Below are 12,841 nucleotides of genomic sequence, written 5' to 3' on the forward strand. Positions count from 1 at the left end.
GGTTGGAATATAAGCCAACCCGAAATGCATCTGAATTAGAAAATTTTTAAATAAAACGTAACGTTTTCTAACCAATTGCTGTTCGTTCGTCTACCAATTATCTTTTTGGATTACAAAGACGCTACACACTGCATTTGATGATACAGCAACCACGTCCTCTACATTAAAAAGACAAGTGTTTGTAGTCCTACACTACAATAAAAAAAAAACTACAATTTCAGTGAGAAGGCTATACCTGTTTATTTTACAGTATAATTGGTTTTTCGATTGATATTTAGGTCTCAACAGAAAGAAAATTAAATACGTAGTTTTTAAAATCACTGATATAGTTTTAATATGGCCTTGGGGGTCGCCAGAAGTTTTTAACTTGCAAAGCGGTCGCGTATTCAAGAAGGTTGAAAAACACTGTTAGAGCATTTTGCTGCGATTCCTTGTTCTGAGAACGGGACTCAATTTGTTTTATATGGAGATTCTGGTTATCCTTTGCGTCAACACCTCATTACGCCATTCCGAGGTGCTAGCTTAACACCCGAGCAACAAGTATTTAATTCCAGGACGAGTTCAGTAAGAGAGTTTGTGGAATGGGTATTTGGGAAAATAATTCAGATATTTGCTTTTCTAGATTTAAGAAAAAAATTTGAAATTGTATCTTCAGCCTGTTGATAAACTGTATATTGTTGGTGCACTACTTACAAACTGTCACACATGCTTGTACGGTAGTGCAACACCAGATTATTTTAATTGTTTACCCCCAAATTAGACAAAAACTTAGAATGTAATCAATAAATAAATAAAGAATTTTTTCAATTTTATAAACATTTTTATTCAATTTTGTAAAATTTTTCTTCAATTTTTATTCAAAGTTTTCAAAGTATTTCTAATAACGCTTCTCTTTCTTTTCTCTCTAAATCAAATTTTTCTAAAAACACTCTTCTTTCCTCTCTATCTTGGTTCAGTCTTGCTTCTGAAAAGAAAACTATGATAAGCTATTTTATGAACACAGCTATAAAAATGTTATCGACACTTTACGTCACTTGCTAAAAAATTGAATAATTAAATAATTTCTGGATTAAAATCGTCTGTTTCTTCACAATGTTATTCGTAAATGCTTAAATAGTCGTTATCTTAATAAAATAGGTCATAATTTTATCCCCAAAGAGAAAAAAATGAAGTTTAACCGATCTTCTACTCGCCATTCTAGACGAAGCGATTGCCGTTATCGACCGCCTAGAATTGCCAGATTCCGGCGCTTGGACCGTCCGCCGTACACGTTTTGCGCTGATACGTGTACCTCAACCTCTATTTTATACTTCTAAAAATAGGGTTGGTTCTGCAGTCTGTTACCGAAGTATAAGAACACCATAAATTTTGTTTTTTAAAAATTTAATTTGAAACTATTACTGGAAATATTAATTATTTTTTATCGTTATTTTAATTATTTTATCAGGTTTTTTACATTTCATAAAGCAGCGTAAATTTTTTTCACAAATATCCATTTTTTATATATTCAACATATATCATGTTTAACATCCAAGAATGAGAGAGAAATTTTGAAGCTTACAAATAAAAAAGATGTTAACAAGGCAAGCTGCTGCTGAAATACCAATAGATGTATCTCATGCAACTCTTTGGAGAACTTTAAAAAACTATGACAATGTAAAATATTTAAAAATGAAGTTGAAACTACCTTTAACTGCTAAACACATATCAATGAATTAAAATTGGGCTAAAGACAAGATGGGATGAACTGAAGAATGTCAAGAAATAATGTTTAGTGAGGAGAAGTTTAATTTATATGGCCCTGATGGGTTTTCATATTATTGGCATGATTTAAGAAGAGAAAGCAGATTTAAAATAAGCCATGGGTCTATAATAATTTGGGATAGTTTTGGAGGTAAATGGAATGGATGAAAAGGAAAAACTAATTTAGTGTTTGTGGACAAAAATATGATTACATTTGGTGCATTAATTGGAGGACATAAATGGTAGTTTCAACAAGATAATGCTCCCATTCGTACCTCAATGTCAACAAAAAATTTATTTAAAAAAGAAAATATTGATGTAATATTAACTGGCCTTCATGTTGTCCAGATTTACATCCCATTGAAATTTATGGGGGATTTTAGCAGCCATTGTTTATCAAAATGGGAAACAACATGAATCTGTAAATCAATTGAAAATTGCAATAATGGATATATGAGATGAAATTAAGAATGAACAATTAAAAAAGTAATAAACTCATGCCTAAAAATGTTTTTCAAGTAGTTGTAGCCAAAGGGGATGAAACCAAATATTAAATGTTTAAAATATATTTAAAAATTAATTTTATGTAATTTTAGAAAGTGTACCTATACTTTGCTAACAAATAAAAAGTGATAAATTTTAATATATTATACAAACATCTCTAAACCCGATATACAATATAGCTATACACCACCAGAATGCCGAAAATCTATCGGGCTAGTTTAAGGCTAATTACTAAATAAATTACGTAACCTTGTTGATTTTTAAATGGTAGCTGTATTACGTATTATATAGGTAAATGTCTCTTCAATCCGAACAAAATTTCGGTAGACTTTCTCACAGCTCTACAGGTTAAAAATCTCCTTTATTGTTTTTCACATATGCATTTCGGGCAAGTTTAATTTTCCTGCCCCTCTTCAGTGCTTAAGATTTTCCCACATGTTCATTCATCCTTTTTACAGTACTTGTACTATCAATTTACAATGTTTTCAAATTTATAATTTCCTCTTAAGGGTGTTTTACATCGAAATCCGTACTATTATGCTACACAACTAATTACAAATTATAATTATTAGTAACATTTTAAATCACTTATTTATAACAAATTTTTTCCTTTAAAAAAATATTTACTAAAAAAAATACATACATGTTTTTCTTTAAAAGTGTCACAANTGTATGTATTTTTTTTAGTAAATATTTTTTTAAAGGAAAAAATTTGTTATAAATAAGTGATTTAAAATGTTACTAATAATTATAATTTGTAATTAGTTGTGTAGCATAATAGTACGGATTTCGATGTAAAACACCCTTAAGAGGAAATTATAAATTTGAAAACATTGTAAATTGATAGTACAAGTACTGTAAAAAGGATGAATGAACATGTGGGAAAATCTTAAGCACTGAAGAGGGGCAGGAAAATTAAACTTGCCCGAAATGCATATGTGAAAAACAATAAAGGAGATTTTTAACCTGTAGAGCTGTGAGAAAGTCTACCGAAATTTTGTTCGGATTGAAGAGACATTTACCTATATATTACGTAACCGTCGATGGTTATATAGTTAGCTTCTATACGCTGGAAGAGGAAATCGGACTGAAGATCCGGATAGCGTAACTGGCAACGCATCTGCACGGTAAGCAGGAGTTGTGGGTTCGAGTCCCGCTCCGGGCTGATTTTTCTCCCAGCGGTTCTAAATTATTTAAATTAATTAATTTATTTATAATTATTAATGTTAATAAGAGATGGCGCCTAACGCTTACCTCTAGAGCCAAATTGGTTACGTAATTTATTTAGTAAGTAGCCTTAACTAGCCCGATAGATTTTCGGCATTCTGATGGTGTATAGCTTTTAATACGAGTATATTATCATTAAAAGATAAAGAGCTTGAAAATGATATTTTTGTAATTGTCTTAAAACATATCAACCTGTTTTCTAATAAAAAATTTAAATAAATTTTGAAAAATCACAAAATTTGTGGTATACTTTTGTAACAGACTGTATATCTGGGAGGCAAGATGACATTCACATACCTTGTCATAATACTGTAGAAGTAAAGTTGTTCTTTCCCGGCATCTTCTACCGTCGACAGTGTAATATGTCCGTAAATTTTCAGATATACTTTTCCAAGCACCTTTCGGATTTTCATACGCATAGGGATTTACAGCCATTACAGTACTGTACTTCTCTCAACAGAAGCATGTCGTGATAACAAGAAAAACGCGTTGGAACTTTCCTAGTGTTTCTCGGAGGAAACACGACGCTAATTATAGTGAAAAAATAATTATTTAGTGTTATTAAACATCATATAAATACTTTTAAACAGTTTAATTTGTTTATTTACCTTTCCTGGTAATCCTCCGTGCAAAATGTTTCCGCTATTTTTTTCAACTTATTTCCCGTTAGTCAATGCGCGACGTCCACTGAGTCACGTGATGTTATGAACTGGCGCCTCAACGATTTTTACTTGGACTTGAAACGTCAAACGTGTACTTCTGCTTGCCGTACAAGTTTAACGTTTGAACTTGCGCCTCAACCTCTCTATTATTGAGTTGAGGGAATTGGAATGACCGTTTCTCCAAATTGCCCACAGTCTGGTTATCCTGACCAGACTGTGAAATATTAATGAGGCGCATGGTACATGAGGACACATAAATGGCTCTGTAGTCTCTATATGCCTCAGACAAACTACCAGAAAAGATGATTATCTGATCACGAGACAAGCACATGCTGCTATAATAATAATCTTAATTATAAGATTTTAAAGATCTGGAATCAATTTGAGGGCCTTTTTTCATATTGATGGTGGATTCGTCCACGCTCACAAATAGGGCGGCCGGTGATGATCGACAGGCCCCGACACATCTGGGATAGATCACTTAAGAAGAATCCATGGGGTATTTTACCCACCAGAATTTGATTCCGAATTTCCAGAGTAACAGGTTGGCGCCTTAATGGCCTAGGCCATCCGGCCGCCTATATAAATATCGGGAGCATATGTAACTCTCAGTGTCTCTCTTTAGAATAATTTGGATACACGTCTATGGAATATTAATTTAAAAAATCGATAAAAGTAGGTAAAAAAAGGGTACTTTCATTAATTAATTTTCTTTAAAATTAATATAATATCACTAATTTGTTAATGCTAAATAAAATTAATTAGTATAGAAAATTGTGGAAAGATGGCGCTGGATGTCATAACGATACAAAGTCGAAAATATTTGTTTTGAGGCGTATTATCTAAATATATAAAATTACTTGTCCTGACTGACTGAGTCACTGATTCATCATCGCCCAGAGAAAACCGCTGAACCTAAAGAGGTGAAATTTGGTACATCGTTAGGGTACATCATGGAAACGCACACTAAGAAGGGATTTTTCGAAATTCCCCGCGGGGGGGGGGAGAGGGAGAGCATTAAGGATTAACCGGAAAAATGGCTTTTACTGTACTATTTTAGATGCGATTTTTTGTTTTTAACTGCGTTTAGTCTTCATTGAGTACTTAGGTGTATTAAATTGATAACATTTCAGACATTGTTATAAATATTTTTATATATTTCGATTTTTTAACCAAATGTTCGAATATACAATCATAAAAATATGTAAGAAAATATTTGCATATTTTAAGATTTATTTATAATTACTTGTCTCTTTTTGAGTATGTCATTTTAGACATATATTCCTTTTATTTACATTTTATTGTATTCAGCAGGATTTTATTTAAGTCTGATAAAGAACGAAACAGTGTTACGTCGGACGTATTTTTATATATTTATACATATATAAAAGAAATTAATAGAACTAATTGGTGCAGGCCCCTCCAGAAGGGCCTGAAAATTTTATTTTATTTTTAAATTATTCAGTTATTAATTAAAGGGACAGTTAAGGAATTTTCGATCATTTATATTTTTTAAATTATTTACAGATTTAGAAGATCCATACTTTATTAAAATTTCATAGTTTTATATTCATTATAATTAGATGAATAAGCTATTAAATGTTGCTTATTCATTTAATAGATTATTCATCTAATTATAATGAATATAAACGAAGAAGAATATCAAACAAAAGAAAAAGAAGAGCAGAGTGGATTCAGAACAGGATCATGTATAGACAATATTTTCTGTATAAAACAGATTATGGAAAAAAGATTAGCAACAGGACAGGAAACTCATTTGTTGTTTATAGATTTAGCGAAAGTATATGATAAGGTCTCAACATCAAAATTATGGGATACATTAAAAGAGATAAATATTAATAACACGCTTATTAAAGCAGTTAAAGAATTATATAGAGAATCCATAACGAAAATAAAAATTGGAAAAAACATATCAGGAATGTCTTCCCAGTAACCCAGTAATGTCTTTATAATTTTTGTTCGGTGTGATACTGGATTTATAAGAGATTTGGCGGGATTATCTGAAAGACAACATGTGAGATGGAAAATTTATATGGAGATACCTTCACGAAGGAAGGTTCGTCAATTTCCAAAAACTGGATGGTTCATCCAATTTATCATCGTGGCAATTCAACGTGAAAATGCTGTTGATGAAGGAAGATCTGTGGACAGCGATCGAGACGCCGGTAACAGATTGAGATCCTACGGCAAAGGAAAAAAGTTGTGATCGAAGGGCGTTAGGAACGATAGCCCTGACAGTTGGGACCACGTTAAAGTTGATATCCAACATGCCAAGGAAGCATGGGATAAAATAGCAAATCTCTACTAAGATAAAAATATTCTGAAAAGGCTGCAGATAAAAAAAGGGAATTTTTACTCCATTGATTTTAACACGCGCTCAGGTATGGCCGCTTATATTAACAAAATACAAATCCTCATTGACCAGTTGAGAAAAATCGGTTGTACAGTTGTTGATCAGGAACATGCCGAATTATTATTGATGCGTCTACCGAGGAATATGATAGTTTAGTGACCAATTTGGCGATTGCTGCAGACATAAAATTAACCTCAGTTGCAGTTAAAGCTAAACTGCTGCATCAGGCTGCCAGAAAAAATGAATGCTGTAGTCTAATGAGTCAAAAGTGTTTAGTGCAACAGGAAACAGTTTCGATAGAAGAGGCACTACTATAAAACAAAAGCATGACGATACAATAATCTTTAATGAAAAATGCTTCAAGTGCAATGAGTATGGACATAGAGCATCGCAATGTCACAGTGAAACAAATCCGAACCAGAAAAATCGGATAGTGTTATGTTCAATTATAAACAAAAGTGTTGACGCACATAACTCTGACTGGATAATAGACAGTGGTAGCGCTCGTCATTTAAGTTATACTCGTGGGCTTTTCGTAAAGTTTAGACCTGCTAATCACGTGATATATGTGGCAAACGATTCAAGTTTGAGGGTCGTCGGTGAAGGCGATATATCTTTGTGCTTAAACGTGAAAGGTGCACACTTCAATTGTATACTAAAAGATGGTATGTGCCCGAAGCGACCGTCAATCTGTTATCAGTAAGCCAGCTCACCAGGAGAGGCTTGAGTATTCATTTTTATGGAAGTAAATGTATCATCAGAAAGGGCGAACTTATGTAGGCCACAGCAAAGAAAATAAATCAGTTATATGTACTGGATACATATAAAAACATTGTTAATATAGCTAGTCCTCAAAGTAAATATTGGTTATGGCACAAACGAATGGGACATCCAAGTGAAGCCACCATGAAACATATATTAAAGGAGAAACCAAATAGCATCGACTACAAAACAGTACCAAATGAAGTTTGTGATGTATGTACCAACGCCAACCGTTTGGCCAAAGAAAGAATTATGAAACAAAAGGTTTATTAGAGCTAGTCCATAGTGACGTATGTGGCCCTATGGGAGTGACATCACTTGGAGGTGCGAAATATTTGCTAACTTTCATTGACGATTATTCCGGATGGATCCATGTATATCTCCTAAAATCCAAAAGTGAAGTACTTAATTGTTTTATAAACTATAAAAGATTGGTAGAAAAGCAAACAGGTAAACAAATAAACTTGCGAACTAATAACGGCGGTGAATATGTGAATAGTCAATTAAAAGCTTTTTAAGTAAAAATGGAATAATTCACCAGCTTACTTCTCCGTACTCATTACAACAGAACGGATGAATAGAACTTTATTAGAAAAGACCCGTTGTATGTTGCTCGAAGCTAATATTCCACCGGAGTACTGGGGAGAAAGTGTATTAACAGCAGCTTACATCGTGAATCGAGTTTCACAAAAGAATGGAAATATTCCGTACGAGAAATGGTTTAACCGAAAAGTGAGTTTAAGACATCTTAGAGCTCTGTTTCTTAACAGGGGGCTGCGGCCCTCTGGGGATCTATAAGAAGTTTGCTGGGGGACGCCAAATTATGCAAAATTTCCTTCAGAATAAAAAGAAAATTGATGTATGGTTACCGAATATCGTATTGAAAAGTGAAATAAAGAAAGATAAAGTTTCCGTATTTAGTTATTTATTTATTTATTTATTTCTTATTTCTTCCTACTTACAACTTTGCTAGTACAGAAGAAATAAATGCAAATATGCTATTTACACAGCAGTATTTACTTCTTTTATTCCAAAGTAATTCTAAGAAACTATTAATGCTTGGAATTTTAAAAATAATTAGGAAAAATTAGTAGTAGACTTTGTAGTAGGCTTAGTAGTAGACTTTGGAAATTTAAATGTTTTTGCAAAAGGTATACAAAATCTCTATAACAAATATAAATTATTAAAAAAAAATGGGGGTCACAAAAAATTATGAAATATTTGGTGAGCCGCGAGTATAAAAAGATCAAGAACCACTGTCTTTCGGATGCACAGCTTCCGAAGAGTATTCGGATGCACAGCTTATGTACAGTACACATCCATAAGGTGCAATGAAAGCGTAAGTTTCAAGCACGAGCACTAAAAAGCATCTTGCTTGGTTATTCGCCCACCATAAAAGCTTATAGACTGTATGATCAAAGCAACAAGTCCATTGTGGTATCACGAGACGTGAAATTTGATGAAATGTCAAGAAGAGATACATCTGACAAGAAACAGATAGAAACTATCCACGTATTCCCGATCTCTAGTTCAGATGAGAAGAAATAGTTCAACGAAGATGAACACCAGAGGTCAGCGGGGGCTGATTCCAAATGTGAAGACTCGGTTGAGGAATCCGAAGAGCACGAGCACAATCAAGAGCAGAGCCGTTCATCTGTCTCGACAACAAGTTGTCGATTAAGGAGAAATGTTGGACCACCGCAAAGATACGGAAATCCAATTGTCTATGCAGTAGGTCAAGTGCCTTTTTCGTATATGCAGGCAATTAAGAATCCAAATTCTAAAGATTGGATTAATGCAATGAAAACTGAATTAAAGGCAATTCAAGATCAAAAGGTATGGACATTATGTGAATTGCCTAGTGATAAGAGAGCGATAAAAACTAAATGGGTTTTTACAAAGAAGGAATTAGAAGGGAAAGGTAAATTCAAAGTTAGGTTAGTAGAGAAAGGCTGCGCTCAGGTTAGTGGAATGGATTTTGGGGAAACATATGCATCGACCGCAAGGAACACAACTATTCGGATGCTGTTTGCCTTAGCTGCAATGAAAAACCTAGAACTCAGGCAGTTTGATTTCGAGACAGCTTTTCTTAATGGAGAGTTGCATGACGAAATCTATGTAACTCAGCCAGAAGGTTTCAGCATACAAGGAAAAAACTGGGTTTATAGATTGCATAAAGCATTGTACGGATTAAAACAATCAGAGCGTGTGTGGCAACAAACACTAAAAGAAAAATTAATGCAGATAAAGTTGCAGGGGTCAAGCTCTGATGACTGTTTATAAGGCTAAAGGTACGAAAATTTTATTACTGCTGATTTATGTAGATGACATTATAATAGCTCACAATAATGATAAATGGGTGGACGAAATTAAGCAGAGGTTGACAGAATCGTTCAAACTAAAAGACTTGGGATCTTCAAAGTCCTTCTTAGGGATAGAAATTAGAAGGGATAGCAACACTGGCACAATTATACTAAGCCAGGAAAAATACATTCATGAAATTTTAGAACGTTTTTTATGGACAAATGTAATGCAGTTTCAACTCCATGCGATTCTAGCTTAAAACTTAAGAAACCTCAGGTGATAGATTCTGAGTTGATGTTGAGAATACCCTATCAGCAGGCAATCGGCTGTTTAAAGTACGGCGCAGTAATGACCCATCCTGATATCGCACATATTGTTTCACATTTGAGCAAGTATAACAATGCATTTGATAGAACTCACTGGGAGGCAGTAAAGAGAGTATTTAAGTATTTAAAAGGAACTGTAGATGTAACGCCTAGTTATCAAAGAAACGGAGAAATAGACATTCTAGGCTTCTGCGATGCTGATTATGGTAGCGATGAAGATGACAGAAAATCATATTCTAGTTATTGTTTTAAAATAGGAAATAACATTATGAGTTGGTCAAGCTGTAAACAAACCACTGTCAGTCTTTCAACGTGCGAAGCGGAATATGTAGTAATTACCGAGGCTAGCAAGGAAGCAATTTGGATTAACTCGCTATTAAGAGAAGTGCTATCAAGCGAACTTAAAACAAAAACGATCTGTATATTTTCTGATAATCAAGCAGCAATAAGTTTGGCCAATGAGGAAGGCTCTCATAAAAGGGCAAAACATATTGACGTAAAATTACATTTTGTGAAGGACCTCGTCAGTGAGGATAAAATCAAGCTAAGACACATCTCAATTGAAAATATGTTTGCAGATATATTGACAAAGGGACTCGGTCCTAATAAACACAAGAAATGTTGTAAACTATTGGGTCTTAATATTCGCTAATGTTAATATGTTAACTGTTATTATTGAATGACCTTTGGCCACGCAACAGCCAAGCGGGAGTTTGTTAGGTATGTGGCTGTCACGTGCCAAAAGTTTATCTCCTGAAAGATAGAATGTAATGCACGATGACACTTTTTATTTTTTCTCGTTACCTATGACCTTTTGAATTCTTGCAATTTTTAACGTCTAGTGTGTCTGTAGTTCTTCGTAGAATAAAGACGTATAGAAGTTTTGTCCGTCTCCCGTCTATATCCTTGCTGGCTCAGTTTATCCAACTTTACCAACAAAATTCACTAACAGTTAAAAGCATTCTGTTATACGGGGCGGAGGCATGGAGAATGACTGAAGAAGAGAAGCGAAAAGTAACAACGATTGAAATGGATGCATTGAGAAGATCGTGCAGAATCTCAAAAAGATGAGAGAATCAAAAACCTAATGGGATTGAAGGAGACGGTTTTGGAAGAAATAAAGAGGAAACAACTTATTTAGTTTGAATATGTGAAAAGAATAGGTGACGAGAGACTCCCGAAAATGTTAATGGAATACAATCCACAAAAAAGGAAAAAGAGAGGACGACCCAAACAAACTTGGTACGACGGAGTAAAGTTAGCATGTAGTGAAAAAGGGATTAAAGAGGAATGGTATATGGATGGAGAGGGTTCCTGGAGATCGGAAGGCGACGTCAGACGCCATAAACCGAATATACTCGTAGATAGATAATTAGATGAAATCAGCCAAATGTTCTGTTATTTTTCACAGATGAGCGAGACATATCCAAACGGGCAGTCTCATACAGGTGGGAACCAAGGAATCCTCTCACAAAGAGGGCCCAAAAGTTTAGTTTTTTTAATGTAAATACGGTGTTGAGAAATTATATAAAATTCGAGTTTATTTCGATAAATAGTGAAAAATCTATTTTTATGAATTTTGGAGAGGGCAATCTACAGTTTGTGAGTAGGCCCAGGTCCCATATTACCTATTACCTATCAATCCCTATAAATAGAAAAAGTTTTTGTGTTTACATTAGACTGTATTATTTACAGTCAAACCTCGATATAGCGTCGTCATAGAGCGGCAATGAATGATCGTGATATTTTCCTCAAATATTAGTAGGGTACCTCTAATATCTGCGATTTTGCATTGCAAACATCAACAAATCACGCGACTTAGGAACTGTCAAACTAAAACTTGTGTAGTCCTCGTAACTATATATAATTCTTATTGTTTGAGGTCTTTCAGTTGAGAGGCACGCTCGATTTATCGCTGAGGCAAGCCAACAGTTGCACTAAATCGAGGTTTGTATAATTTTTTTTATTAGTCCAGTCTAAACAACATAAAAAAAAAAACAGACAAATATAATTTGCAGTAGTTCATAAGAATTAACAGACTAAATCTTATTTTGTTAGGAAAAGTTGCTGGAGAAGAAAAAGAAAAAGAATGGGAAGGGGAAGCAGAAAAAGGAAGAGGAGGAACAGAAGGTGAGGATGAAAAAGGAAGAGATAATGATGACCGGGGCTAATCAGAGGGGAAGCAAAACGAATAAATTGTCCTGCATCCCGAGGAATTAGTGGCCCTATACAATGTTTATTTTTCGTTTACTTCCTTATTACTGTAAGCCACGATATGTATTTTGCTCCATGCTCCCGTTACTCTCTAGACCAGTTCCCAAACTGGTCGGTGAGTAAATCTAGAGGGGCGAAAAGAAGCAAGTGGGCGTCAGGGGTGTTGGAAGAAGGTACTGAACGGTGACCAAAGACAAAGATTGGGGTCACTTACAACTAGTGTTTCTCAAACGGGATTCCGGGATCCCGGTTGTTTTTCTAACCCGGGAAATATCCCGGGAAATTTTTCTTATCCCGGGAAATCCCGCAAATTTCTTAAAAATTCACTTTTTTTCTTATTTTGTGTTAAAGTTAAGAAATTTTGCAAATAAAAAGCATAATTATCTCATTCACTGTCAGAATACATTTGTATTTATTAATTTTAAACCTATCTATTATATTTTTTTAATTTTTGCTCGTTATGGCATGTCACAAATGGTCAATAATCAATATATAGCTTATTTGTGGCAGGACTCTGAAAATTCTTTACTTGTCAGAACCTGTAATATCTGGAATAATTGTGCTTACGCTGTCTTGAGTTTTAACCATGCCCAGTAGCTTCAATAAATGCCTGACGCCAGATTGTGCAAATTGGGCAAGGATACAAACGAGTACAAAGTCTGCAAGTATGAAGTTTTTCTTCATAAACCTGATTATTAAAGCCAAATGAATTGCCGAATTATCGA

This window comes from Centruroides sculpturatus, unplaced genomic scaffold, assembly GCF_000671375.1.
Source record: "Centruroides sculpturatus isolate CEXI.00-Female unplaced genomic scaffold, Cexi_2.0 scaffold1647, whole genome shotgun sequence".
Taxonomy (NCBI): Eukaryota; Metazoa; Arthropoda; class Arachnida; order Scorpiones; family Buthidae; genus Centruroides; species Centruroides sculpturatus.